General features: G+C 37.6%; 1 protein-coding gene, 1 non-coding gene and 1 pseudogene across 2 annotated transcripts in view; 1 reads left to right on the top strand and 2 right to left on the bottom strand.

Moving 5' to 3' along the window:
- The window catches only part of TAOK1 (TAO kinase 1), a 146,364-nt gene that overhangs the window by 24,015 nt on the left and 94,685 nt on the right, over positions 1-27,664 (top strand). The window lies entirely within an intron of this gene.
- On the bottom strand, positions 857-16,577 carry LOC125151862 (L-lactate dehydrogenase A chain-like; annotated as a pseudogene).
- Positions 4,850-4,952, bottom strand: LOC125152313 (U6 spliceosomal RNA). The gene has a single exon (XR_007147159.1). It is a non-coding gene; the product is annotated as a U6 spliceosomal RNA (small nuclear RNA).

Here is a 27,664-nt window from a genome sequence, read left to right as displayed (position 1 = left end):
TTATTATTTTCCTCCTTCTGCTTTTATTGTATTTAATTTGCTTTTTTTCGTTTGTTTTGTTTATTTCCTAAGCTGGATGCTTATGGTGTGACTTTACATCGTTCTTGTTTTCTAATGCAGGGATTTAATGTTACAAAATTTCCTTTTAAGTACTTGTTTAGTTCTGAACCACAAAGTTTGAATCCTGTTTCCACTTTTATTCAATTCAAAATATTTTCTTATTTTCCCATATGCTTCTCTTTGACCTACCACATGTTTTTGTTTATTTGTTTGTTTATTTTTTACTGTTCAAAGTTTATTTGGTATTTTAATTGGTATGACTCTTGGATAGTTGGTTGCATTGTTTACATGTAGATCTTTTTTTTTGTTTTGTTACAGTATGGCAATGTGTACTATTCTGATATATGTAGTACACAAGATCTGTTGGAACAGTTCTGCACAATATATGCAATATTGAATGTATACTTTGGATCCCAGGATGTGGTTAACTGGAAAAAAGTTGTATGAGGCATGTTGGGTGAAAGAACCAGGAATCATATATCACACACAGTAAATACATATATGATTTGAAGAACAACTGTAACATATGCAGCAATGTCACTGGTGCCTCTGAGGTGGTAGAACTATTTTATATTTTACATTAACCAATTTAGGACTACACAAGGTAGGTATCATCCAGTATCAGCATATGGCTGCAGGGTTTTATGAGCTATTCTGTTTGCAACTTGAGGAAACTGATGTTTTTCCTAGAGCATTTTAATAATTACTAGAGTAACATAATAAGGACAATATATACAACCTCCAACTAAAATCCCGTTTTAGCCTAAACAGTGAAGTGGTACAATAGTAGAAAACTTTAAAACTGCAGTTCTTTTTGGATCCCCCTGAAGTGTATCTGTACTCTTCTTCAAGTAGGCCTCTTCCTCAGGAGTCAGATTCACCTTCACAACATCTGAGATTCCATTCTGTCTCAAGGAACACAGAGGAAGACATCATGTTATATTCCATAGAATCCCTTAATCATGGTGGAAATTGGATGGACCCACCTGAGATTCTTCATTATACTTTCTGCCAAATCTGCCACAGGATGTGTAGTCTTTCCGTTTGATGACCTTATACGCACTGTCAACCACCTGTTTCTAAGCCTCTTTCCACTGTTACTTATCTGCATTAGTGTCTCTGTCAGGGTGCAGATACTTCTGGGAGACACCAGCAACATTTGCTCCATGCAGGTACACTAGAGTCTCCATGCTCACCAAGGACCCACCCATGACAGCTTAATGGCTGAACTCCCAGCCTTTCCCCCATTAGGTAATGGAGCCAGACTGAATCCAGATTGCAACCACTTCCAATAACACAGTGTTTTTGGAAAGGTGCTTATCTTCCAAGCCACACGTGTCAAGATATCCACAGGATTGGAAACAACAAGCAACTTGCAGTTTAGGCTCTATTTTACAATAATTAGAAATGATGAATTTAAATATGTTTGCTTTACACTGGACAGTCTCTTGCTAATAGGCCCCAGCTGTGATAATAACCAGCTTGGAGTTTGCAGTCATGTTACAGTCTTTACCAGAGGCAGTTTTTGGTGTTCTAAGGAAAAGGCTGCCGTGTTGGAGATCCATCATCTGTTCCTTCAGTTTGTCTTTCATGATAACAGTAAGAGCAAGTTCATTTTCCAAGTCCTTAATTGAGAGACTGATGGCAGGACCCTGGTTAAATTCTTGGTTTCTGCTCAGGTCATGATCTTCCAGTTGTGAGATAGATCCCCTTGTGGGGCTCCGTGCTGAGACTGGAGCCTGCTTAAGATTCTCTTTCTCTTTCCCTCTGCCCCTCTACCCGTTCACAAACTCTATCTCTCTAAAATAGAAAAAGAGACTGATGGCACAGGCCATGCCAACAGCACCAACTCAAAAAACTGTAATCTTACTCTTGGGGTTATGGCCTTCCTTCCCTCCCTCCCTCCCTCCCTCCCTCCCTCCCAAGCTGATCCTTGAGAATTGCCACATTGGATTTAGAACCAAAAGGAATTGAGGATTCTTGTTAGGCCAGGTGGGTGTGCACATGTGTGGCATTGGATCTAGACTTGGTGACAGTGGCTTCAGTACCCCCACTATATGTTATTTAGAATTGTGTTGTTTTGGGGCGCCTGGGTGGCTCAGTCGGTTAAGCGTCTGACTTCGGCTCAGGTCACGGTCTCGTGGTCCGTGAGTTCGACCTCTCGTGGGCTCTGGGCTGACAGCTCAGAACCTGGAGCCTGCTTCCGATTCTGTGTCTCCCTCTCTCTCCGCCCCTCCCCCGTTCATGCTCTGTCTCTCTCTGTCTCAAAAATAAATAAACATTAAAAAAAAATTTAGAATTGTGTTGTTTAATTTCCAAATATTTAGGAACGTTCCTGATTTAGTTTCTAATTCTGTGTGGTCAGAGAATACACTCTGTATGAATTTAATTCTTTTGTATTTGTTGAGACTTTTTTTTCCTTAAAATTATTTTTAATGTTTTTATTTTTGAGAGAGAGAGAGAGAGCACAAGTGGGGAAGGGGCAGAGAGAGAGGGAGGCACAGAATCCAAAGCAGGCTCCAGACTCTGAGCTGTCAGCACAGAGCCTCACATGGGGCTCTAACTCATGGACTGTGGGATCCTGACCTGAGCTGAAGTTGGATGCTTAACTGACTGAGCCACCCAGGTACTCCTGTTGAGACTTTTTTTTTTTTAAAGGTTTTGTTTTTTAAGTGATCTCTACACCTAATAGGGGGCTGAAACTCAACCCCAAGGTCAAGAGCTGCAAGCTTCACTGATTAAGCCAACCAGGCACCTTGTTTTGACTTGTTTTATGGCTGGGTGTATGTCTGGTTTGGTTAATGTTACATAAGCATTTGAGAAGAATGTGCATTCTTTGTTAGATGGAGTGCTTTATAAATGTGAATTAGGTCAAATTATTTGAGTGTTAAGTTTCTGTATCCTTATTGATTTTCTGTACTTGTTTGTTCAGTTATAGAGAGTAATTTTGGAATGTTAAGTATAATTTTTCATTTGTCTTTTTATGTTCTTAATTAAAAAAAATTTTTTTTAATGTTTATTTACTTTTGAGAGACAGAGACAGAGCACAAGCAGGGGAGGGGCAAAGAGAGAGGGAGATACAGAATCCCAAGCAGGCTCCATGCTGTCAGCAGGAAGCCTGATGCGGAGCTCGAACCCACAAACCATGAGATCATGACCTGAGTCAAAGTCAGACACTTAACCAACTGAGCCAGGTGCCCCTTATTTGTCTTTTTAAAGTTTTGTCTGTTTTTCTTCATATATTTTGAAGTTTTATCAGGTGCATATGCATTTAGGATTGTGGTATATGTTTTAATGTTTGTTTATTTTTTGAGGGAGAGAGTGTGCATGCAAGCCAGGGAAGGACAGAGAGAAGGGGGCGGGGGTGGACAGAGGATCCGAAGTGGGCTCTGTGCTGACAGCAGCGAGCCCATTGCCGGGGCTTAAACCTACGAACCCTGAGATCCTGACCTGAGCTGAAGTTGGAAGCTCAACTGACTGAGCCACCGAGGCACCCCCATGCTGATATGTTTTTGACATGACAGTTTTAGATGTGAATTCTACATTCTTATTATTTTTTTTCTGTAGGAAATATGTCTTTTCTCTGACTAGTCGTAAGGCTTTTTATTATTGGTTTTTCAATAAATTGACTATAGTGTACCTTCATCTTGATTTGAGGTTATCCTGGAGGTGTTTATTGAGTTTCTTGAATCTGTGGGATTAAAGTTTCCATCAAAATTAAGAAATTTTTGGTCATTATTTCTTCTAATAATTTTTTAGTTCATCTTCTTATGTGGTACTCCAGTTGCATATATGTTAGACCGTTTAATATTGTCCCACAGTCACTGTGATCCTACACATTTTTTCTTTTTTAATTGTGCTGATATATGGTTTTTTATTTTCATGTCTCCATATTAGTAGATCTTTTAAAAATTTATGTGTTTTCTTCACTGTCCTATGTCATATTAATCCCATCTAGTGTATTTTTTGATTTCTGAATTGTATTTTTCATCTTTTGAAGTTCCATTTTGCTCTGTTTTGTTTTTTTCCTTTCTCCTTTCTCTCTTTGTTTTGTATATGTTTTTATTTAAATAATTGTAGATATTTAGAATAACTAATGCTCTTTTTTGCTAATTTCTCTTTCATTCTGAGATCTGTTTTTGTTGACCAAGTTTTCTGTTGGTTATGGATAGCATTTCTTGGGTTTTTTGGTATGTCTTTTTCTTTTTTAAAAGATTCTATTTTGGGGCGCCTGGGTGGCGCAGTCGGTTAAGCGTCCGACTTCAACCAGGTCACGATCTCGCGGTCCGTGAGTTCGAGCCCCGCGTCGGGCTCTGGGCTGATGGCTCAGAGCCTGGAGCCTGTTTCCGATTCTGTGTCTCCCTCTCTCTCCGCCCCTCCCCCGTTCATGCTCTGTCTCTCTCTGTCCCAAAAAATAAATTTAAAAATGTTGAAAAAAAAAAGATTCTATTTTATTTTAATTTTTTTAAGTTTATTTATTTTGAGAGAGCATGTGTGTGAGAGTGGGGAAAGGGCGGGGGGGTGGGGGGGAGAGAATCCAAAGCAAGCTCTGCACAGTCAGCATGGGGCCTGACATCGGGCTTGAACCCACAAACGGTGAGATCATAACCTGAGCTGAAATCAAAAGTTGGACACTCAACTGACTCAGCCACCCAGGCTTGCCTAAAATATTTTATTTTTAAGTAATCTTTACATCCAATATGGGGCTTGAATTTACAACCCCAAGATCAAGAATCACATGCTCCACCGACTGAGCCAGTCAGATGTCCCTGCAGTTTTTCCTTTTTTTAAAAATATGGAACACTTCACAAATTTACATGTCATCCTTGCATATGAACCTTACTAATCTCTGTGTCATTCTAGTTTTAGTATATGTACTGCTGAAGTCAGCAGTTTTTGGTATATCTTTTAATTTTTGATTGAGTTTAGTATGTTCTCCCCTCTTTTTTTTTTATTCTGAATTTTTTGCTTATCTTTTAAAGAACATTACACTTTGTCTTGATGGGCACTTGCTTGTGGATTGCCTTAATCCCTTCAGGAATGCTAATTTAGCTCTGCTGGTAAATTATGACCCTTTTGGGGACTCTACTGAGTTCTCTAAGTCTCTAAGGATTCTCCACCATAGTTGAGTTGGAACTGAGACCACCTTCTAGCCTGTGTGACCTCTGGGAGTTTAGCTCCCCCGTAGTTGTTCTTTGCCTAGCCTTACGGAGTTTCAGGAAACCTGTGCATGTGCAGCTTTGTATTCAGCCAGAGATACTGGAAGGCATCTGCTGAGCAGTTCTGAAATTCTTTCTCCAGAAAGTCTGCTTTCTCTATTTCAGTTGGCTTGGCCTTCCTAAACTCTGATCTGTCTTTTTTTTTTTTTTTTTAATAACTTTAAAATTTATTTATTTTGAGAGAGGGAGAGAGACTGTGAGCAGGGGAGGGGCAGAGAGAGGAGAGAGAGAATCCCAAGTAGGCTCCACACTGTCAGCACTGAGCCCAGTATGGGACCCGAACTCAAGAACCATGAGGTTATGACCTGTGCCAAAACCACGAGTTGAATGCTTAACCAGTCAAGCCATCCAGGCACCCCTGATATTTGTCTTCTTTGCTCAGAGACTGCTGTGCTTTTCTTGGAATCTCTTTGCCTATACTGCATTCTAGAAAGTGTTTCTAGGTAGAAAGCAGTAACCCTAGAACTTACCTTGTTTCACTTCTAGCAGAGATTGTGGTCATGTACTGCCTCTTGTGCAGTGTCTAAAAAGGAATTTTATATTTTTCCAGCTTTTCAGATCTTATGACAGGAATATAAATCCTGTCCCAATTACTCTATGATCACTCAGAAACAGAAGTTGATCCTGAAATTGCATATACCAAGTTTCAAAACAGTTTGATTGGATTAAATTTTGTCATAATATGAATAGCCAATATTGTGATATTCTTTTTTTTTTTTTAAGTTTTATTTATTTAAGTAATGTCTACATCCAACATGGGGCTCGAACTCATGACCGTGAGACTAAGAGTTGTGTGCCCCTCTGATTGTGGCAGCCAGGTGTCCCTGGTGGTATTATTTTTGATTGAATTGTGTCAACACATACTTGACGTATTTCCACTCTTTCTTTTGCCTTTTGGAAGAGTTAGTGGGGTCAGTGGAAGAATATAACTCATACAGTAGTAAGTGAATGCAGAATATGTAATAAAATAGATACAAAGTTGCATGAGGATTTTTCTACAGTATCTTATTGTGTTAGTGGAATTGATGAAGAATTTACATACAAGATAATAATTGAAGTATATTTGGAAGGGTGGATAAGATTTATAGGCAGAGATGGTGCGGATAGCATTCCAAGTGAAGAAAACAGCCCTAATATACATGATGTCATTGGTGAGAAATAAGCTCACAAATATCAATTGGACCCAAGTTGGGAGAACTCTGAAAAGTCACTCTGGAGAAGATTATAATAGTGAAAATTTGTGGGTTCATTTGAAGTTTTTGAACAGGAGGATTGAGTGATACTTTCGAGGTGCCTTAGAGATCTGAAATGAATCAAGAGTGCTGTATTCATTATGGTCTTTGTTTGCAAGCAGAAAAGTGATGGTGACTATCTTATGGAGAAATGAAAGTCATTGTAAGGCTACTAAATTGCTCATAGACTCAAAAGGAAGGCTAGAGAGCCAGTCTGGGACAGTTCTTGGGATCTTGATATCAGGAATGAATTGACATTCTAAACAGGAGGCCACCAGAATAAATTAGTGCCATCCATTTTCCCCCCAAACTTTTTTCATTTTGCTCAAGATTCCAGACTCTGAAAACAGAGAGTGGGGTTGGCTTAGCTTGGTTCATGTCCAATCATCTGTAAGAGCAGAAGTGGCATATTTATTTCTTTTGGATTTAATTTTTTTAAGTTCTCACTACACCCAGCATGGGGCTCAAACTCACAACCTCGAGATCAAGAGTCGCACATTCCACTGACTGAGCCAGCCAGGCGCTCCAGAGCTAGGCATATTTATACATAGTTTTGTCTAGGCAGAGGAGAGGTTATTTCCCAGAAGGAAATCCGTACCTTTACTAAAATGTGGGTATACATTCTGGGAGGCCCATATGACTATGGGTGTATGTCATAATGGATTTAGGGGGAAAGACGAGATTAGAATGCTTGTTTGGGAGGCTTTTTTCTCTAGACCAGACAAGAGGTGACAGAGACCTAAACAAAAGGCAGTGGCTATGTGATTAGCAGTAAGGGTTTGGAAATGAAGAACACTGTGGAGGTAGAATTTTTAAAATTTAGTAACAAATGCTTCTTACTCATTCAAGTACACATGATCCTAAAAGTACCTAGGTGATTGGCAAAAAGTCAATGATGAGGTACAGTGAAAACCATGTGATAGTAGGCAAATTATTTAGCTTTTCTGAACCTCAGGTATAATTTAGGTTGATAATTATTTTAGGACAGTTGTGACAATTCAATAAAATAAGCAAAATGCCTGGAATATAACAAGATTTTCTTGTTAAGCAGAAAAACAGGGAGGATTTCTTTTGATTGTATTTGGTTGGGAAGTGCTTATATGTTGTTATAAGCTATAAGGAGGTGCTATATGTTGTTCCCTCTGAATACACAGTATTAGAATCTAATGCCTTTCTGTTTAGCGAATTTTATGCAAACAGAAAGGAAGCATTCTGGATTAGAGTTAGTTTTAGATTTAGGGGTTCCTGGGTTGCTCAGTCGGTTGAGGCTCCAACTCTTGATTTCGGCTCAGGTCATGGTCTCAGGGTTCATGGGATCGAGTCCCAAGTCAGGCTCTGTGCTGACACCACGGAGCCTGCTTGGGATTCTCTCTTTCCCTCTCTCTTTCCTCTTCCCCTGCTTGTGGGCATGCTCTCTCTCAAAATAAACAAACTTAAAAAAAAAGAAATTAGTTTTAGATTTAGAGTTTTTTAAGTAAGCCTTTTATATTTATTTTATAATTTTAGACTTACAGAAAAATTATAGCTAGTGCGGTTCTCATGTACCTTTCACCCAACTTCCTCTAATGTTAACATTTTATGTGAGAGTGGTCTATTTGTCAGAATTACAAAGTTAATATTAATACTGATATGAAACTGTAAATTACTGACTTTATTCAGATTTATCCAGATTTTCCCACTGAAGTCATTTTTCCTATTCCAGGATCCAATTCAGGATATTACCATGCATTTAGTAAATTTAGATTTTTAATTCCATGTCTGTTATTAAGTGTGACCTTAGGCAACCACTGAACCCTTCAGGCCCTCCTCCATAATGTAAATATTGACTTAAAGGATATCTAATTTTAATTTTGTAGTTTTAATTTTCTGAGTCTGTTTATATCTGTCATACAGTATACTTTTTATTTTGAAAGAGATTTTAAGATCTAATCAATACACCAGATCTTGTTGACAGTAAAAAAATTCAATTTTTATCTTGTAACTTTAGCATTAAAGGAAAACTATATATTGAGATTTGGGGAAACTCACAAGAGCTTTTTCTTCTATTTGAACAAAAAATGACAAAAAGGTAGGGTTTGTGTTTTGACTCATTTTCTCTGTAAATACTAGTTAACAGATTCTCTATTTAGTTATGTAATGATTGAAAGGAAAGTCCAAAACATTTGTATTGTTAAACTGTTCATTTTGGGAATATTAGGGAGGACACGAAGCTTAGAAATGTAACTTGAAGTAGATCTTAATATAGTAGAATTTATGATGAAGATAGTTGAGAACAGATATATCCTAAATACAGTTAAACTTTGGATTGCCAATAACTTGTTCGGTGAGTGTTCTGAAAGACGAGCAAGCATTTCTAATAAATTTTAACTCAATAAACAAGCAATGTCTTGCAATTCGAGTAGTAAGTATGCAGTGCTGAATGTCACATGATCACAGCTGAGCCAGTGGTTCTTCTTTCTCTCTCTCTCTCTCTCTCTCTCTCTCTCTCTCTCTCTGTCTGTCTCTTGCTGTGGGATCATGGGTGATTGTCTCCCATTTTTGGATGCTCAGTCTCAGGCTGCAGTGTTTGGCAGAAATCAGTGATTTTTCAGAACTTTGGAAGGTGCCCACAACTGGCACTAGTGTATTTTTTGTCACTTCAAAGCACCTACGGACAGACGGTCCTTTGCATTTGCATACCGGAGTAAGCTTAGGAATGCTTTGCTTCATTCTAGGTCAGGCTGCCTACACATATAGACCCTTTCCTCTACTGCCTTATTGCCAGTTACATTAAATACAGTATATAACAAGTTTATTAATACTGTACTATATGAACATCCATGTGAGTGTATACAATGGCCCCTGTGCAGAGAAAGATTCTACTGAACCAATAGATAGCAGTGATTCTGTCAGTGATAGTGAAAGTCGTCTTACACAGTAACCCTTCTCTCCCGTGTCTACCTCACACCAGCCATGAAGGTTTTCAAATATAAGTGCAGGTTAATTTGTTTATTTTTCTTTATATTTTGTATTTTCTTTGTTATTTTGTATTATAGTGTTGGAAATCATTTTTATATGAGTATTTTTGGGTTGTGGAATTAATCATCTGAGTTTCCATTATTTCTTATGGGGAAATTTTTTTTGATATACCTAAGTGCTTTGGATTAAAAGCATATTTCTTTTTTTTTTTTTTTAATGTTTATTTATTTTTGAGGGAGAGAGGGAGAGACAGAGACAGAGACAGAGACAGAGACAGAGTGTGAGCTGGGGAAGGGGCAGAGAGAGGGAGACACAGAATCCTAAGCAGGCTCTAGGCTCTGAGCTGTCAGCACAGAGCCCGATGTGGGGCTTGAACTCCCAAGCCGTATGATCATGACCTGAGCTGAAGTAGGTCGCTTATCTGAGCCACCCAGGTGCCCCTTAAAAGCATATTTCCAGAGTGAATTATACTCTTAAACTAAAATTTTACTGTAATCTAAGTAGTTCATTTTTTGTTGCTTATTAGTGCTTCTCAGGTTTGGGCATGATTTGAAAAATGTTAAATTGTTTATATTTTTAAGTTGTTGCCCCTTTTCACTTCCATACTAGGTTAAGGAGAATATCCTATTGGAAATAATCTTAAGACAGTTGTATTTTATCTCTTGGATTCTCCTATTCAGAAATGTTGAACACAATGTACCAGTGGCCTTGACTTACAAATAATTGACTCTGATTCAAAAGTAGGTTCTATTAAATGACTTCATTACTTTTAAGGACCTTGAATTGTAATATTTGACTATTGTATTATTCATTTTCTTTTTTTTTTGTATTATTCATTTTCTTAAATTTACATTTAGTAATTGTGTAAGGTCTCATTATTTATTCTAATCCAACAATTCCCAACCTTTGGTTTACCAAAAAATGTATATGAAAAATTGTAGATATATATAGATTTGATGAAGGGCCCTGGAGTATGCATTTAAAAAAAATACTAGGCAGTTTTTATGCAGGTGGCTGTGGACTACACTTTGAAAAAACATAACTGTACATAAAGAGTTTTTATTTACTGTCACAATTCTTGTATTAAAACCATATTTTTCATTGTTTACCTGATTTCTGTATTGACTCTTACATTTCTTGAATGCCTGCTATGAGAGATGTTGTATTAGGTATATCAGATCAAAGATTAATAAGATAGCTTCTGCCTTTAAGGAACTCAGTAAGTCGTTGGGTGAGATTGGTAAACAATTCAGAGCAGTCAGATGAGTGCTAACTGGGTATAAGCAAACCTTATGGAAGCATCACACACACACACACACACACACACACACACACACACACACACACTTTGCCTGAAAGAATTAGGGTGGGAAAAGTTTCCCAGTGGAGATGATAACCAGAGATTGAAGAAAGTAGAGGAGTTTAGATAACATCAAAATAAAAAGCTTCTGCACAGCAAAGGAAACAATCAACAAAACTAAAAGGCAACCTACTGAATGGGAAAAGATATTTGCATATGACATATCTGATAAAGAGTTAGTATCCAAAAATGTATAAAGCACTGATACAACTCAATACCCCAAAACCAAATAATCCAATTCAAAAATAGGTGGAAGAGGGGTGCCTGGTGGGCTCAGTTGGTAGAGCATACAGCTCTTGATCTCGGTCATGAGCTTAAGTCCGATGTTTGGCGTAGAGCTTACAAAAAAAAAAAAAAAAAGGCAGGAGACATGAACAGACATTTCTCCAAAGAAGACATACAGATGGTCAACAGACACATAAAAAGATGCTCAACATCACTTGTCATCAGGGAAATGCAAATCAGAACTACAATGAGATAGCACCTCACACCTGTCAGAATGGCTAAAATCAAAAAGACAACAAGTGTCGTCAAGGATGTGGAGGAAAAGGAACCCTAGTGCACTGTTGGTGGTAATGCAAACTGGTGCAGCAGCTGTGGAAAATAGTACACAGGTTTCTCAAAGAGTTAAAAATAGGGGTGCCTGGCTGGCTCAGTTGGAAGAGCACATGACTCATGATCTCGGGGTCGTGAATTCAAGCCCCATATTGGGCATAGAGATTACTTAAATAAAGCTTAAAAAAAAAAAGTTAGAAGTACCCTATGATCCAGTAATCGCACTACTGGATATTTGCCCCCAAAACACAAAAGCACTAATTCAGACTAATGCACCCCTAGGTTTATTGCAGCATTATTTATATATTTATTAAAAAAAAAAGTTTGTATATTTTGAGAGAGCAAGCACGGGTAAGGGAGGGACAGAGAAGACAGAGAATCCCAAGCCGACTTTGCACTGTCAGCACAGAGTCTGATGCAGGGCTTGAACTCACAATCTGTGAGGCCATGACCTGAGTCAAAGTCAGGTGCTTAACTGACTAATGCTGCCCCTATTGCAGCATTATTTATAATAGCTAAATTATGGAAGCAGCTTATGTGTTCATTGATAGATGAATAGATAAAAAAGAGGTGGTATATATATACAATGGAATATTATTCAGCAGTGAAAAGGAATGAAATCTTGCCATTTGCAATATGGTTGGAGCTAGAGAGTATAATGCTAAGTGAAATAAGTCAGAGAAAGACAAATAACATGATTTCATTCATATGTGAAATTTAAGGAACAAAATAAGCAAAGGAAAAAAAAGAGACACAAACCAAGAGACTTTTTAAAAAAATTTTTTTAATGTTTTTATTTTATTTTGAGAGACAGTGTGAGCGGGGAAGGGGCAGAGAGAGAGAGGGAGACACAGAATTAAAAATTTTAAGTAAATAAAAATAATAAGAAAAAAAAGGGGGCACCTGGGTGGCTCAGTTGGTTTAAGTGTCTGACTCTTGATTTCAGCTCAGGTCATGATCTCATGGTTCCTGGGATTGAGCTCTGAGTCAGGCTCTATGCTGACAGCATGGAGCCTGCTTGGGATTCTCTCTCCCTTTCTCTCTGCCCCTTTCCCATACATATGTGTTCTCTTTCTCAAAATAAATAAACATTAAAAAAAAAAAGTAGATGAATTTGGCATGAAGTGCTTACTGGTTATGAGCACTATGTTCTCCACACAAAATTCATTTAACCCTCACAAAATGACATGGGTATTACCATTTCCCCTATTGTAGAGTTGTGAAAAATTTGAGGTCAGAGAAATTAAGTTGCTTGCCCAATAAGTTAACTGCCAAGAGTTGGTATGTTGGCAGATCCAGTTTTGGGATTTAGATACTATAATTCTAGAACCTGTGTTTTTAGTTACTGTGTGTTCAAGGCTCTGTGGTAAAAGGAGCATGGCAATAAACTGAGAGGTCTGTGTCATCAGAGCACAGGAAGTAGGAGTTGAGACTAACGAGGTAGGGTGGGACCAGATAATGTAATTCCTTTAATGTAAATGATTTTTGTTCCAACTGAAATACAATGTAAAGGGATCGAACACTTAAGTAGAGGGAATGAGATAATCAGATTTGCATTTTGAAAGGTCATTCTAGTTGTAGTAGACCAAATGGATTGGAGAAGGGCCACGAGTGGATGCAATGGCACTATTTAGGAAGTTGTTATAGTAAGGCAGCCCAAATGAGATAAAGTAGTAGCCTAGGTGGAATAAGGAGGAAATTGTGGAGATGTAGGAAAGTGGGTCAATTTGAGAAAGATTTAGGAGGACAGATCTACAAAATGTGATGATGGATTAGGTTATGGGTGAAGGAAAGAGAGTTGTTGAAAAATAACTCTTAGGTTTCTGAACTGCTGAATTGAATATATTAGGTTGGCTCACTGTTTTATATAGTCACAGAATGATTAGTTTGAGTGATTAGACTATGTTGAGTTAGAAGTGCCTTTGAGATATTAAAGTGGAGATGTCAAATACATAGCTTTATAGTACCTTTGAACTTTCTGTATAGTAAATAAATGAGGTGTCCGTTATTTTGTCCCTAATAGCATAGCTGATTGGTACTTTTTCAGGGCTTTATCATAGTTGTTATCTCTTGAATCACTGGTAATAAAAAAGAATGTAAATAGAGTTTGGCTGTCAGTAGAGCTAATAAAAGAATGTGAAAAGATTCTTCAATCTAGAAAGCAATTAAGACAAGTATGTTAGGACAGTTCTCCTTTGGATAATGGCAGAACTAAGAATATACCCTGATAAGAGACGAGGGAAAAAGAGGGCCAAAAAAGGCTAATCTAAATCTAAAATGACAATTTAAGAGCAATCTAGTTTGAATATTGAAGTTACATATTTCCTTCCTTTTGTTAATAACGGAATTATTCTTGACTTACCTAAACTACAATTACCCAAGTTACTGTAGATGTACAGTGGGAATAGTTATACCAGAAGCGAAATGTTTTTTTTCTTCATTTCTCCATCATAGTCATTTGATGCTGTGCTGATAAATCAGCATAGCATTACTTTATACATTCAGGCATATTGTATATTTTAACTATTCACTTTAAATTTTCTTGAAAAACAGAAGAGGTCTGACTAATATTTCTTTAAGTTAAAGCTATTCTCAGATTATTAGATTTTGTTTATTGAGTTTAGAGCAGTAGTTTCCCTTTATCAGAAAATATTGCCACTCTTAAAAGTATTGTGATACTGGACAAGACTAAGCTTTTGATGAAGATTTTATATCTTGTAGGTATTGTAATGTTGGTTTCTGTGTTACTAATATTTTTTTTTGTAAGTTGTTTTTTTTTTTTTTTTTTTTGTTTTAAGATTTTTCTTTCTAAGTAATCCCTATACCTAAAGTGGGGTCAGACTTAACAACCCTGAGATCAAGAGTTGCATGTTTCACCAACTGAGCCAGCTAGCCAGGTGCTGTTTTACTGTTATTTTAAAGTTCTCTGGAAAAAATAGTTTTAAAGGTAATTCATATATAGATATAGAATATTTGGAAGATAAAAGCCATCACTGAATTTACCACCTAGAGATATCACTGTTTTGGTGTATTTCCTTTACTGTTACTTCTCTGTATTTATTTTTATTTTTTTATTGTTAAAACAAATTTTTTTTTGTTAACGTCTGTTCATTTTTGAGAGAGAGAGTGTAAGCAGGGGAGGGGCAGAGAGAGAGGGAGACACAGAACTCAAAGCAGGCTCCAGACTCCACACTGTCAGCACAGAGACAGATGTGGCTCTCAGACTCAAGATCTGTGAGATCATGACCTGAGCTGAAGTAGGACTCTTAACTGACTGAGCCACACAGGTGCCGCTACTTCTCTGTATTTTTAATGTACAGACCATGTAGAGGGTAGTAGTTAAGAATGGAAAGATTCTAGAATTAAATCCCATAGGTTCAGATTTCTGTCCCACCACTTATTAGCTATGTGATTTTAGCAAATTTATTTCTCTGAATCTTGAGTTTCAAAATTTGTAATATGAGGATATAAAAGTAAATACTACTGTTTGCTGTGTGCCAGTTGCTTTATTAAGTGAAAAATCTGAATCTTCATAACATCTCTATTTAAGAGCCACTTAATAGTGCCTTTATAGGGCGTCTGGGTGGGTCAATCAACGACTTCAGCTCAGGTCATGATCTCAGGGTTCACGGATACGTGCCCTGAGTCAGGCTCTGTGCTGACAGCTCAGAGCCAAGAGCCTGCTTCAGATTGTGTCTCCCTTGCTCTCTGCCCCTCTCCTGCTTGCTGTCTCTGTCCCTCTCTCAAAAATAAACAAATGCCTATAAGAGGATAAATTAAATAATGGATGTAATGTACTTAATATAGTGCTTAGATAAGAGACTTAAAAACTGAGAACAAACTGAAGGTTGATGGGGGGTGGGAGGGAGGAGAGGGGAGGTGATGGGCATTGAAGAGGGCATCTTTTGGGATGAGCACTGGGTGTTGTATGGAAACCAATTTGACAATAAATTTCATATATTAAGAAAAAAATAAAGAATGTTAACCCCCCCCCAAATAAATAAAAATAAAAATAGTTCCTCCAGTGTGTATATCTTTGACAAGAAAAAAAAATATATAGTACTTAGGACATAATAAATGTCACTTATGTGTATTTTGAAAATTGCATTGTACAGTTTATTAAAGCTTTTATTGTGGCCACCTTCTCATGCCATTAATACTCCTTGAATGAAACTGGAATTTTTAAAATGGCTTACAGAAATTCATCAAATGGATTCATTTACTCATTTCTCTAGCAATAGACCTTTAGATTGTTTCTAGCTGTTTAGCTCTTAATGCTATTATGAACATTTTTGTTATGATCTTTTTTTAGTTTCCAGAGGTAGAGTTGAGTTAAAGGGCGGGAGTATATTCTTATATTGATATTTAGCCCTGCATTGCTTTCCTGAAATGCAGATCTGTGTACATTCTTTTTTCATGTTGTTTAAATAGTTATTAGCTTTTCTTTCTTCCTCTATTTTTTTTTTTTTTTTGAGAGCGTGTGCGTGGAGGAGGGGCAAAGGGAGAGGGAGAAAGAGAATCTTTCTGAAAATTATTTATTTATTTATTTTTTATGTTCATTTTTGAGAGAGAGAGAGAGACAGAGCATGAGCAGGTGAGGGGCAGAGAGAGAGGGAGACACAGAATCTGAAGCAGGCTCCAGTCTCCAAACTCCAGGCTGTCAAGCAAAGAGCCCGACTTGGGGCTTGAACTCCTGAACCATGAGATCATGACCTGAGCCAAAGCCAAGAATCAGACCAACCGACTGAGCCACCCAGGCGCCCCGGGAGAAAGAGAATCTTAAACAGGCTCCATGCCCACTCAATGCCGAATCCTTTGGAACTGTTTGCGCTGGGCTTAATCTCAACTGTGAGATCATGACCTGAGCCGAAATCAAGAATAGGCCACTTAACTGAATCAACCACCCAGGCACCCCTAAGATTGTAAGTAATCTCTACACCCACCCTGAGGCTCATACTTCCAACCCTGAGATCAGCAGTGGCATGCTCCACTGCCTGAGCCAGCCAATTGTCCCTGGAGTATGAAGTCTTTGTTGGGCTTATCACCCTGAGCTCCATAGAGGTGGGCCACAGCTTTAAGCACAGAACTGTCATTTTTACCTCCTGCGCTTTTCGGATCCTCCAGAGTGGGCAGCTCCGGTATGATAGTGGTAGTCTGCATCCCTAGGAGGCGCCCCAGCTGCGTTGCCCCCATCTCCTAACTTTTTTATTTTGAGAAATATAAGATAGATTGGAAAGTTGCTAGAATTGTGCAGTGAATACCCAATGTACTCCTTATGAACATTCACCAGTTGTTAACGTATATAACTATTTTCACCAGTTGTTAACGTATATAACTATTGCTGTATTACATAGATACTGACTTGATTCCCCTGAACTATTTGAGTTCATTGCAGACGTGATTGTAAATACTTACGCATTTATTGCATAAGAACAAGGTCATTGTCTCACTAAACACAATAAAAGTGCCACAGTCAGGAATTTTAACAGTACAATACTCTTATCAAATATACAGCCCATATTCAGGTTTTTCTAGTTTGTCACAATGATGTCTTTTAAGGATGGATTTTTCCCCCCAATCGAGGACCTACATTGCATTTATTTGTCATATGTCTTTGGTTTTCTTTAACTTCTGGAACATTTCCCTGGTCTTTTTGGTCTTTCATGATATTTTGAAGAATGCAGGTTAGTTTTTCAACTAATTTCCATTTTGACAGATTATCATCTTTGTGAGATTTTAAAATTTGTTAATATGGAATTGTAGATATCTAAATAGTTTGGTAGTCTTTTTTCTTCCCTCCAAATCTTTGACCCAGTAATTTTTTATAAGAATGTTTTTCAGGGGGTGCCTGGGGGGCTCAGTCAGTTGAGCATCTGCCTCTTGATTTCAATTCAGGTCATGATCCCAGGGTTGTGAGATCGAGCCCCGCGTCTCCCCATCTCCCCCGTGCACACTCTGTCTCTGCCTCAAAAAAAGAAAAAAAAGAATGGTTTTCAGTGTATGCAAGAAATTTTGAAAAATCTAAATGAAAATAAATCTCCTTTGCAAAGTTGTAACACTTGTAGATTTTGAGTTATACTAAAACTTAAATTTCTGCATCATTCCTACCTGGCAAGTTTCTAGCACTTTGAAGAATCGTTGAAATTCTAATGTTTTTTATTTGCATTGTAAAAATTCTTACAAACTGCATTCGTTGAAAGAACTAACTAAAAATGAAGAAAGCAAAATGAAGAAGCAAAATGAAGAAAATAAGTGTATACATTCTAGGACTCATATGTAATAGCTGTCAACATTTTAGTCTATACGCTTCCAGTCTTGAGGGAATCAAAGTGTATGTGTGAGAGACATTAAAAGAATTTTGTATCAGGGTGTCTGGCTGGCTCAGTTGGTAGATCACGCAACTCTTGATCCTGGGCTTGTAAATTCAGCTCCCACATTGGATGTAGAGATTACTTAAAAATAAAATCTTGGGGCGCCTGGGTGGCACAGTCGATTAAGCGTCCGACTTCAGCCAGGTCACGATCTCGCGGTCCGTGAGTTCGAGCCCCGCGTCGGGCTCTGGGCTGATGGCTCGGAGCCTGGAGCCTGTTTCCGATTCTGTGTCTCCCTCTCTCTCTGCCCCTCCCCCGTTCATGCTCTGTCTCTCTCTGTCCCAGAAATAAATAAACGTTGAAAAAAAAAATTTTTTTTTAATTAAATCTTAAAAAAATTTTTTTTTTGTATTGTAACACGGTGCTGTAATTTGCTTTGCCCTTCTCTACTAGTGGTTGCATTATTAAACAATGAAAGAATGGACAAGTAGAAGTGTTATATGATCTTATTAATGGGAAATAACTGGAAAGAGCGGCTCTTATCAGTCAGCATTTAGATTCTTCCTAAGTACTGTAAATAATTCTTAATGGTTGTATCATACAGTTGTTTTTCTAGTTCTCAGAATATCTGTTGATTGGGGATGAGGGGACATTAGAGAGGTGAGTGCTTGTGGAATTGCAAATTATGAAAATCTTAAACTTTATTTGGAACTAAGTTTCATGTAAGTGCTATGGCCAGAAAATGAATTTCTTACCTTAATTTTTTTTCAAAAATTTTTTAACGTTTATTTATTTATTTTTGAGACAGAGAGAGGCAGAGCATGAACGGGGGAGGGGCAGAAAGAGGGAGACACAGAATCCAAAACAGGCTCCAGGCTCTGAGCTGTCAGCACAGAGCCCGATGCAGGGCTCAAACTCACAGACTGCGAGATCATGACCTGAGCTGAAGTCGGAAGCTCAACCAACTGAACCACCCAGGTGTCCCTCTTACCTTAATTTTTAACATTTGTTTTTAAATAGGTAAAACATTCACCATTCAAAAAATACAAAATAGTGAAAAGTCTTCCTCTCATTTTTGTGTCTCAGGCTTTTGAGTCTCTTCCTTACATTGGCCAGCAATGTTACCAGTTTCCAAGTATCTTTCCGGAGATAGTTTTTGTATGTACAAGAAAATTTGTATATGTCACAAGATACATTTGAAATGATTTGATTATTTTAGTCTAATTTCCTTTAATAGTACTAACATTTATGCAGCATTACCTCAGAGATATTGTGGGCTTGGTTTGGATCACCACAGTGAAATGAGTATTGAAATCAAATGAGTCAAATGAATTTTTTGGCTTCCCTGTGCATATAAAAATATACTTAACTATTTTGTAGTCTACTACATATTGCAATAGCATTATGTCTTAAAAATGTACATACCTTAATTAAAAAATACCTTGTTGCTAAAAAATGCTAACCACTATTTGACCTTTCAGTAAATTGTAATCTTTTTGCTAGTCGAGGATCTTGCCTCTATGTAGATGACTGCTGATTGATCAGGGTGGTGGTTGCTGAAGGTTAGGGGGACTGTGACATTTTCTTAAAATAAGACAACAATGAAGTTTGCCACGTTGATGGACTCTTCCTTTCATAAACATTTCTCTGTTGTATGCAGTACTGTTTGATAGCATTGTACCCAGAGTAGAAATTTTTCAAAACTAATTTTTCAAAACTCTAAAGTCAGTCTTGTCAAAAGTCTAAAGTCTTGTCAAACCCTGCTACTCCTTTTTCAGAGAAATCTGTGGAAAATTTTAAATCCTTTGTTGTCATTTCAACAGTCTTCTTAGCATCTTCCATAGGAGTAGATTCCATCTCAAGAACTACTTTCTTTGCTCAGCCATAAGAAAGGAACTCCTCAACCATTAAAATTTTATCATGTGATTGTAGCAACTTAATTAAATCTTTAGGCTCCACTTCAAAATTTAAATCTCTTGCTATTTTCATCACATCTGCCATTACTTCCTTCTCTGAAGCCTTGAACACCTCAAAGTCGTTCATGAGGATTGAAATCTACTTCTTCCAGTCTCCTGTTAATGTTGATATTTTGACTTCTTCCCATGAATCGTAAATGTTGTTAATGGCATCTACAATGATGAATCCTTTTCAGAAAGTTTTGTTTACTTTGCCTAGATCCATCAGGCACTATCCATGGCAGTTATAGCTTTACAAATTGTATATTTATTTATTAAAGATTTTATTTATTTTATTAAACAAATTTTTTTTAATGTTTTATTTATTATTGAGAGACAGATACAGAGCATGAGCATGGGAGGGGCAGAGAGAGGTGGAGACACAGAATCCAAAGCAGGCTCCAGGCTCCGAGCTTTCAGCACAGAGCCCAACACGGGGCTCGAACTCACGAACTATGAGATCATGACCTGGGCCAAAGTCAGTCACTCAACCAATTAAGCCACCCAGGCACCCCTATTTATTTTTTTAAGTTCATTTATTTATTTTGAGAGAAAGTGTGAGCAGGGCAGGGGCAGAGAGAGAAGGAGAGAGAATCCCAAGCAGGCTCTGCACCACCAGCGCAGAGCCTGGTCCGGGGCTCGAACTCACTTGCCATGAGATCATACCTGAGTGGAGATCAAGAGTCAGATGCTTAGGAGCGCCTGGGTGTTTCAATCAGTTAAGCGTCCAACCTCGGCTCAGGTCGTGATCTCATGGTTTGTGAGTTTGAGCCCTGCATTGGGCTCTGTGTTGACAGTGTGAAGCCTGGAGTCTGCTTTAGATTCTGTGTCTCCCTGTGTCTGCCACTTCTCTGCTCATGCTGTGTCTCTCCATCTCTCAAAAATAAACAAACATTTTTTAAAAATTAAAAACAAAAAGACGCTTAACCTACTGAGTCACCCAGGCACCCCTAAAGATTTAATTTTTATTTTTTTATTTTTGTTTTTTAATTAAAAAAAACCCATTTTTTAAAAGTTTTTTATTTGAGAGAGAGAGAGAGCACAAGCAGGATAGGGGCAGAGAGAGAAGGAGAAAGAGAATCCCAAGCAGGCTCCACACCATCACCACAGAGCCCCATGTGGGGCTTGGACTCAGGACTGTGAGATCATGACCTGATCCAAATCAAGAGTCAGATGCTTAACCACCTGAGCCACCCAGGTGCCCCAAATTTTTATTTTTAATCCAGCGTGGGGCTAAAACCTGCAGACCCTTGATCAAGAGTCACATACTTTGCTGACTGAGCCATCCATGCACCCCTCAAATTGTATTTTCAAATCTAAGACTCAAAAGTTGAAATTACCTTTTGGTCCATGGGGCTGCAGAATGGATGTTGTATTAGCAGATATGAAAACAACATTAATCTCATTGTACATCTCCATGTACTTGGGTGACCAGATGCATTGTCAATGAGCAGTAACATTTGAAAGGAATCTTTTTTTTTCCCCCTTGAGCAATAGATCTCAACAATGTGCTAAAAGTACTCAGTAAATCATGTTGTAAACCGATGTGCTGTCATCCAGGCTTTGTTCCATTTATAGATGACAGGCAGAGTAGGTTTAGCATACTTCTTAAAGGCATTAGGATTTTCAGAACAGTCCATGAGCATTGTCTCAACTTATAGTCACCAGCTTCAACAGTCCCTAAACAAGAAAGTTAGCCTGCCCTTTGAAGCTTTGAAGCCAGGCATTGACTTCTCCTAAGTATGAAAGTCCTAGAAGACATTATCTTCCAATATAAGACTGTTTACTTGACACTGAAAATCTGTTGTTTTTAGTGTAGCCACCTTTATTAATTATCTTAGCTAGATCTTCTGAATAACTTGCTGCAGCTTCTACATCAGCAGTTGCTGCTTCACCTTGTACTTTTATGTTATGGAGATGGCTTCTTTCCTTAAACATCATGAACCAACCTCTGCTTGTTTCAAACTTGTCTTCGGCAGCCGCCTCAACTGTCAGACTCTACAATTGAAGGGAGGTAGGGTCTTGCTCTGGATTAGACTTTTGCTTAAGGGGATGTTGTTGCTGGTTTGATCTTCTATCCAAACCACTAAAACTTTCTCCATGTCAGGTTAATATCCAGCATATATAAAGAATTTATACAACTCAACACAAAACATCCCAAATAATCTGATTTAAAATGGGCAGAGGAACTGAATAGACATTTTTCCAAGGAAGGCATGCATACTCATGCCAATAGACACGTGAAAAGATGCTCAACATCACTTATCATCAGGGAAATGCAAATCAAAATTATAATGAGATATCACCTCACACCTGTCAGAATGGCTAGCATCGAAAAGACAAGAAATTGGGGCACCTGGCTGGCTCAGTTGGTGGAGCATATGACCTTTGATCTCCGGGTTGTAAGTTTGAGCCCCACGCTGGGTGTAGAGATGACTAAAAATTAAAAAAAAAATGAAAAAAGGCAAGAAATAACCAGCGTTGGTGAGGATGTGGAGAAAAAGGAAGTCTTGTGCAGTTGGTGGGAATGTAAACTGGTGCAACCACTGTGGAAAACAGTGTGGAGGTTCCTAAAAAAATTAAAACTAGAAATACCATATGATCCAGTAATTCCACTACTGGGTATTTACCCAGAGGAAATGAAAACACTAATTTGAAAAGATATATGCACCCCTATGATTATTACAGCGTTATTTACAATAGCCAAGATAAGAAAGCAATCCAGGTGTCTGTTGATAGATGCATGGATAAAGAAGATTTGGTATACAATAGGATATTACTCAGACTCAAAAAAGAGTAAGAGCTTGTTCTTTGTGACATCATAGGTGGACCTAGAAGGTATAATGCTATGTGAAATAAGAGAAAGACAAATACCATATGATTTAACTTGTATGTGGAATCTAAAACATAAAACAAACGAATAGATAAGTAAACACAAAGCAGAAACAAGCCCATAAATACAGAGAACAAACTGGCAGTTGCCAGAGGGAGGGGGTGATGGGTTAGACAAAATGGGTGAACCAGAGTGGGAGATACAGGCTTCGAATTATGGAATGAGTAAGTCATAGGGATCAAGGATGTTACATAGAGGATACAGTCAGTGGTGTTGTAATAATGTTCTTTGGTGACAGATGGTAGCTACACTTGTGGTAAGTATAGATTAATGTATAGACTTGTTGAATCACTATGTTGTACACCTGAAACTTGTGTAATGTATGTTAACTATACTTAAAAAAAAAAAAACAAAAATAGTATACAAAAAAACCCAAACCACCTTTCTTCATATCAGCAATAAAGCAGTTTCTCTTTCTTATCATTCATGTGTTCACTGGAGTAACAATTTCCTTCAAGAACTTTTCCTTTGCTTTTATAACTTGGCTGTTTGACACAAGGTCTCACTGTTAACATTTCTTTCAACATGCCTTCCTCACTAAACTTAATGATTTCCAGCTTTTGATTTAAAGTCAGAGAAGTGTAATTTTTTCACTTGAACACTTAGAGGCCCATTGTAGGGTTATTAACAATCACACCCAGGTAATCTATGCAAGGATACATAGAAATAGGTGTACTTGGGAGACTTAGTTTTTCTTGTCAATTCTTTCTACCTTTTAAAATTTTTGTTCCCCAAATACATATATTACCTTTTTTTTTTTTAATTTTTAAAGAGAGATAATGTTATGTTCTTTTCAAGAAGGTCCTTAATTATGCAACCTTATCAGTTACCATTTCATTTTATGTATGTGTTCATGTTCCAATTAGACTGAGTAAGGGGGCAATTTTTCTTTCCCTAAAGGGATTGAATGTTTGACTGAGTTGGCTGTTTTCTAAGCCTGAGCCCTCTGATTAACAGATGTAGGGAAAAGGGCTTTATGGTATTGAAGCAGTTGCTTAAGACCAACAATGTCCTTTTTGTGAAAATCTGAAGGTTCTTAAAAGATGGAATAGCATGACATCATCACTGTTCATCCAAGGAGCATTCCTCAAGTAATACTGAATATGCTTTGATTATCAGTACCCTTCCCCCATCTTCTTTCTCTTGCTTTGACTGATGTTATTGTCAGCTATTTGACTATATTTTACAAATGTAGAACAGTTACTTAATTCTCAAAATCCTAATTTGGTCTGAGATTTTAAAATAAATTATATTGGATTTTTTATTCTAGTTTAATCAGCTTTCTTAGATGTATGTTTTAGGATTAACAAACTGGTACCACCTCCAAAAATTGTTTGTCTTTTACATTCAACCCTAAATAATCTAATAAATGATAGGCTTCCTTGGCCTATTTTTGTAGAACCAGGCACAAATTAGATCTCAATTGCTGTTTATAAGACTGTTAATTTCATTTTACTGTTCTCTTTTAGTAAGAAGGATATCAGTTACTCTAACGATATTTATCCTCTGAGAATAGATATTTAAAAAATATAACCTAACAGCCTGTTTTTTTTTTTAAAGTGTATTTATTTTGAGAGCGAGAGAGAGAGAGAGCGAGAGAGCAGAAGGGGGTAGGGGCAGAGAGAGAGGGGAGAGAGAGAATCCCAAGCAGGTACCGCAGTGTCAGCACAGAACCTGGTGCTAGGCCCGAACTCACAAACTGTAAGATCATGATCTGAGATGAAACCAAGAGTGGAATACTTTTAACCAACTGAGCCACGGAGGCGCCCCTGGTTTTTTTGTTTGTTTGTTTTGTTTTTTATTTAATTAAAAAAATTTATTTTAAATGTTTATTTATTTTTGAGACAATGCTAGAGACAGAGTGTAAGCAGCAGAGGGTCAGGCAGAGGGAGACACAGAATCTGAAGTGGGCTCCAGGCTCTGAGCTGTCAGCCCAGAGCCCAACACAGGGCTGGAACTCACAAACCGTGAGATCGTGACCTGAGCCGAAGTCTGATGCTTAACCGACTGAGCCACTCAGGTGCCCCCCCCGCCCCGCCTTTTTTTAAAAGAAGATTGCATGTACAGTTTAATAATACCTTTAAGAACTTATTGTAGATATTTATATCTTTTAAGCCTGACTTGTAGTTTATGTAGCTATATTAGTCCTCTATGTTAGTTATTCATGTGCCTAATATTCATTTTTAGCATTCTGCAGAAATTAATGGAGTTTATGAGTAGGGTTGCTGTGAAAGCGCCTCTGTGCTGTTTATTTTTCTATAGTTATTCCTGACGGATTTTTAAAATGGACAAGACTCAAATCAAATGTCTTTGTCAGTTTTAACATTGATGACTCTGTTGTAGCAATATTCTGAATGTGTGCAAGGCAACCAAGATGGTGCTCATTTTTATAATAAAGTACTTTACTTTTGGGAATTTAAGGATGTATAGAAAAGCAGTTAGGCAATGTATACTGTAAACTCTAGCCTAACAGTATATTGGAGTGTTTCGGGGATTTTTAACATTTGTATTTATTTTAATTTTCATTTTTTTCTATCTTCTAACAGCCCAAAGAACGTGCACACGTTAGATATTTTTTTGTTATCTTTTTTCCTGGTTGTGGAAGTTGAATGTATGATTATTGTTGATAATTAGAACATAAGGAAAGTATTGACTTGTGAATGTTGTCTGTAATACTGGCCATGACTACCTAAATATAATTCATACCACTTTGTTGTATTGCCTTCTTTGCAAAAACTACAGTATATATAATTTCTGTTTTCATTCTTTTTTATTATAAAATCAAACAGATGGAGAAAATTCACAAAACAAACATATAGGTTAATTTATTATTAGAAATAAAATTCCCATGTAATCACTAAGGCAAGAATAGAACTTCACCAGTCATTCTAGAAGTTCCTCCTTATGTCTCACCCCAATCACAATCACTCTTTTTTCCTAAAGTAACTACTATCTGGCGTTTACTATGGTAATAACTTCTGGGAAATTTTTTTATAGTTTCATCATCCAAGTGTGCATTCCTGTATCCCATTATTGAGTTTCGAGAGTTCTTTACATATTTTGGATACAAATCCTTTTTCAGGTACATGATTTGAAAATAATTTTTAGCAGCCTGTGGCTTATTTTTTATTTTTTTAAGGTTTTATTTTTAAGTAATCTCTACACCGATTATGGGGCTTGAACTCACAGCCTTGAGATCAAGAGTTTCATGCTACACCGACTGAGCCAGCTAGGTGCCCCTTGATTTCATTATTTTAAAAGTCTTATTTGCAAGAGTAAAGGCTTTTAATTTTGGTCAAGTTCAAATTATTAATTTTGCCTTTTTTTTATGGATAACACTTTCGGTGTTGTATCTGAGAACTCTTTGACTAACCTAGGTTGCAACAGTTTTCTCCTGTGGTTTCATCTGAATGTTTTACATAAAGTGTTAACTTTTTCATTGAGATAAATGGACTATTTTGAATTAATTTTTCTTAAAAAAATTTTTTTTTTGTTTATTTATTTTGAGATAGAGAACACGCATGTACCAGTGTGGGGAGGGCAGAGAGAGGGAGAGAGAGAGAGAAAATCCCAAGTAGGCTCTGCACTGGTAGCAGGGCTATCAGTGTGGGTCTTGATCTCACAAACCACGTTATCATGACCTGAGCTGAGATCAAGAGCCAGACACTTAACTGAGCCACCCAGGCTCCCCTGAATTAATTTTTCTATAAGGTATGAGGCAAAGTTCACTTTTAATTTTTATTTTATTATTATTTTTAATGTTTATTTTTTCTTTTCTTTTTTTTTAAGGATTTTATTTGTAAGTAATCTCTACACCCATCATAGGCCTCAAACTCAGCCCTGAGATCAAGAGTTGCATGCTGTACCAATAGAGCCAGCAAGGCACCCCTCTTTTTTTTTTTTTTAAAGTTTATTTATTTATTTTGAGAGAGCGAGAGAGCAAGCAGGAGGAAGGGCAGAGAAGGAGTGAGAGAATCCTAAGCAGGCTTTGCGCTGTCAGTGCAGAGCCGGATGCAGGGCTTGAACTCGTGAACCATGAGATTATGACCTGAGTCTAAATCAAGAGTCAGACACTAACTGACTGAGCCACCCAGGCCCCCCATATATAAATTCTATTCAGATATTAACATTTTTTAAAATGTTTATTTAAATATTTAAATGTTTATTCTTGAGAGAGAGAAGACAGAGCACGAGAGGGGGAGGGGCAAAGAGGGAGGGAGACAAACAGTGCAAAGCAGGCTCCAGTCTCTGAGCTGTCAGCACAGAGCCTGATGCTGGGCTTGAACCAACGGACCATGAGATCATGATCTGAGCCAAAGTTGGACACTTAACTGACTGAGCCACCCAGGTGCCCCAGAATGTTTGTTTGTGAGTGGGAGAGAGAGAGAGCGGGAACAGGGTAAGGGCAGAGAGAGAGACAGAGAGAGACAGAGAGAGAGACAGAGAAAGAACCCCAAACAGGCTCTGCACAGTCAGCACAGAGCCTGACTTGGGACTTCATCTGAGGAACCATGAGATCATGACCTTTGTTGATATCAAAGGATTGGATGTTTAACCGAGCCACCAGGCGCCCCTCAAATATTTTTAGATATATCTGAATATTTTTTTCTTCTTTTACTGTTTTGTATATTCCTTGGGGTTTTTCAAATACACAGTAATGTCAGCAACTAGTTTTATTTCTTCCTTTCTATTATGTATTTCTTTGCTTTGCTTTTTTTATTGTATGGGTTGGAACCTCTAGTACAGTGTTTAAGAGGAGTGATTAGACAACCTTACTTAGTTTCTAATCATAAGGGGAAAGCTTTTAGTCTTTAATCATTATGATGTTAGCTGTAGGTTTTTTGTAGATACCCTTAGCAAGGTTCATGATGTTCCCTTCTATTCTTAGTATTTTGACCATTTTTATCATAAATGGATGTTGAATTCGTCAAATCTTTTTCTGCCTCTGTTAATATGATCATGTGTTTCTTTTATCTTTAGCCCATATAGAATGGTGACTTAAATTCAGGAACTTAAAGCTGGTTTTCTTTCAGTTTTCTAAGACTTATGTAGTAATATTTTCCTTTTGATTTGTGTTCTTGCTAATTTATGTCTGTTCTTATTTTCCTTGGTTAGTTTGGC

This window comes from Prionailurus viverrinus, chromosome E1 (genome assembly GCF_022837055.1).
Source record: "Prionailurus viverrinus isolate Anna chromosome E1, UM_Priviv_1.0, whole genome shotgun sequence".
In the NCBI taxonomy this organism is placed as follows: domain Eukaryota; kingdom Metazoa; phylum Chordata; class Mammalia; order Carnivora; family Felidae; genus Prionailurus; species Prionailurus viverrinus.
The sequence above is the reverse complement of the archived record's forward strand: the minus strand, read 5'-3'. Positions and strand labels throughout refer to the sequence as shown.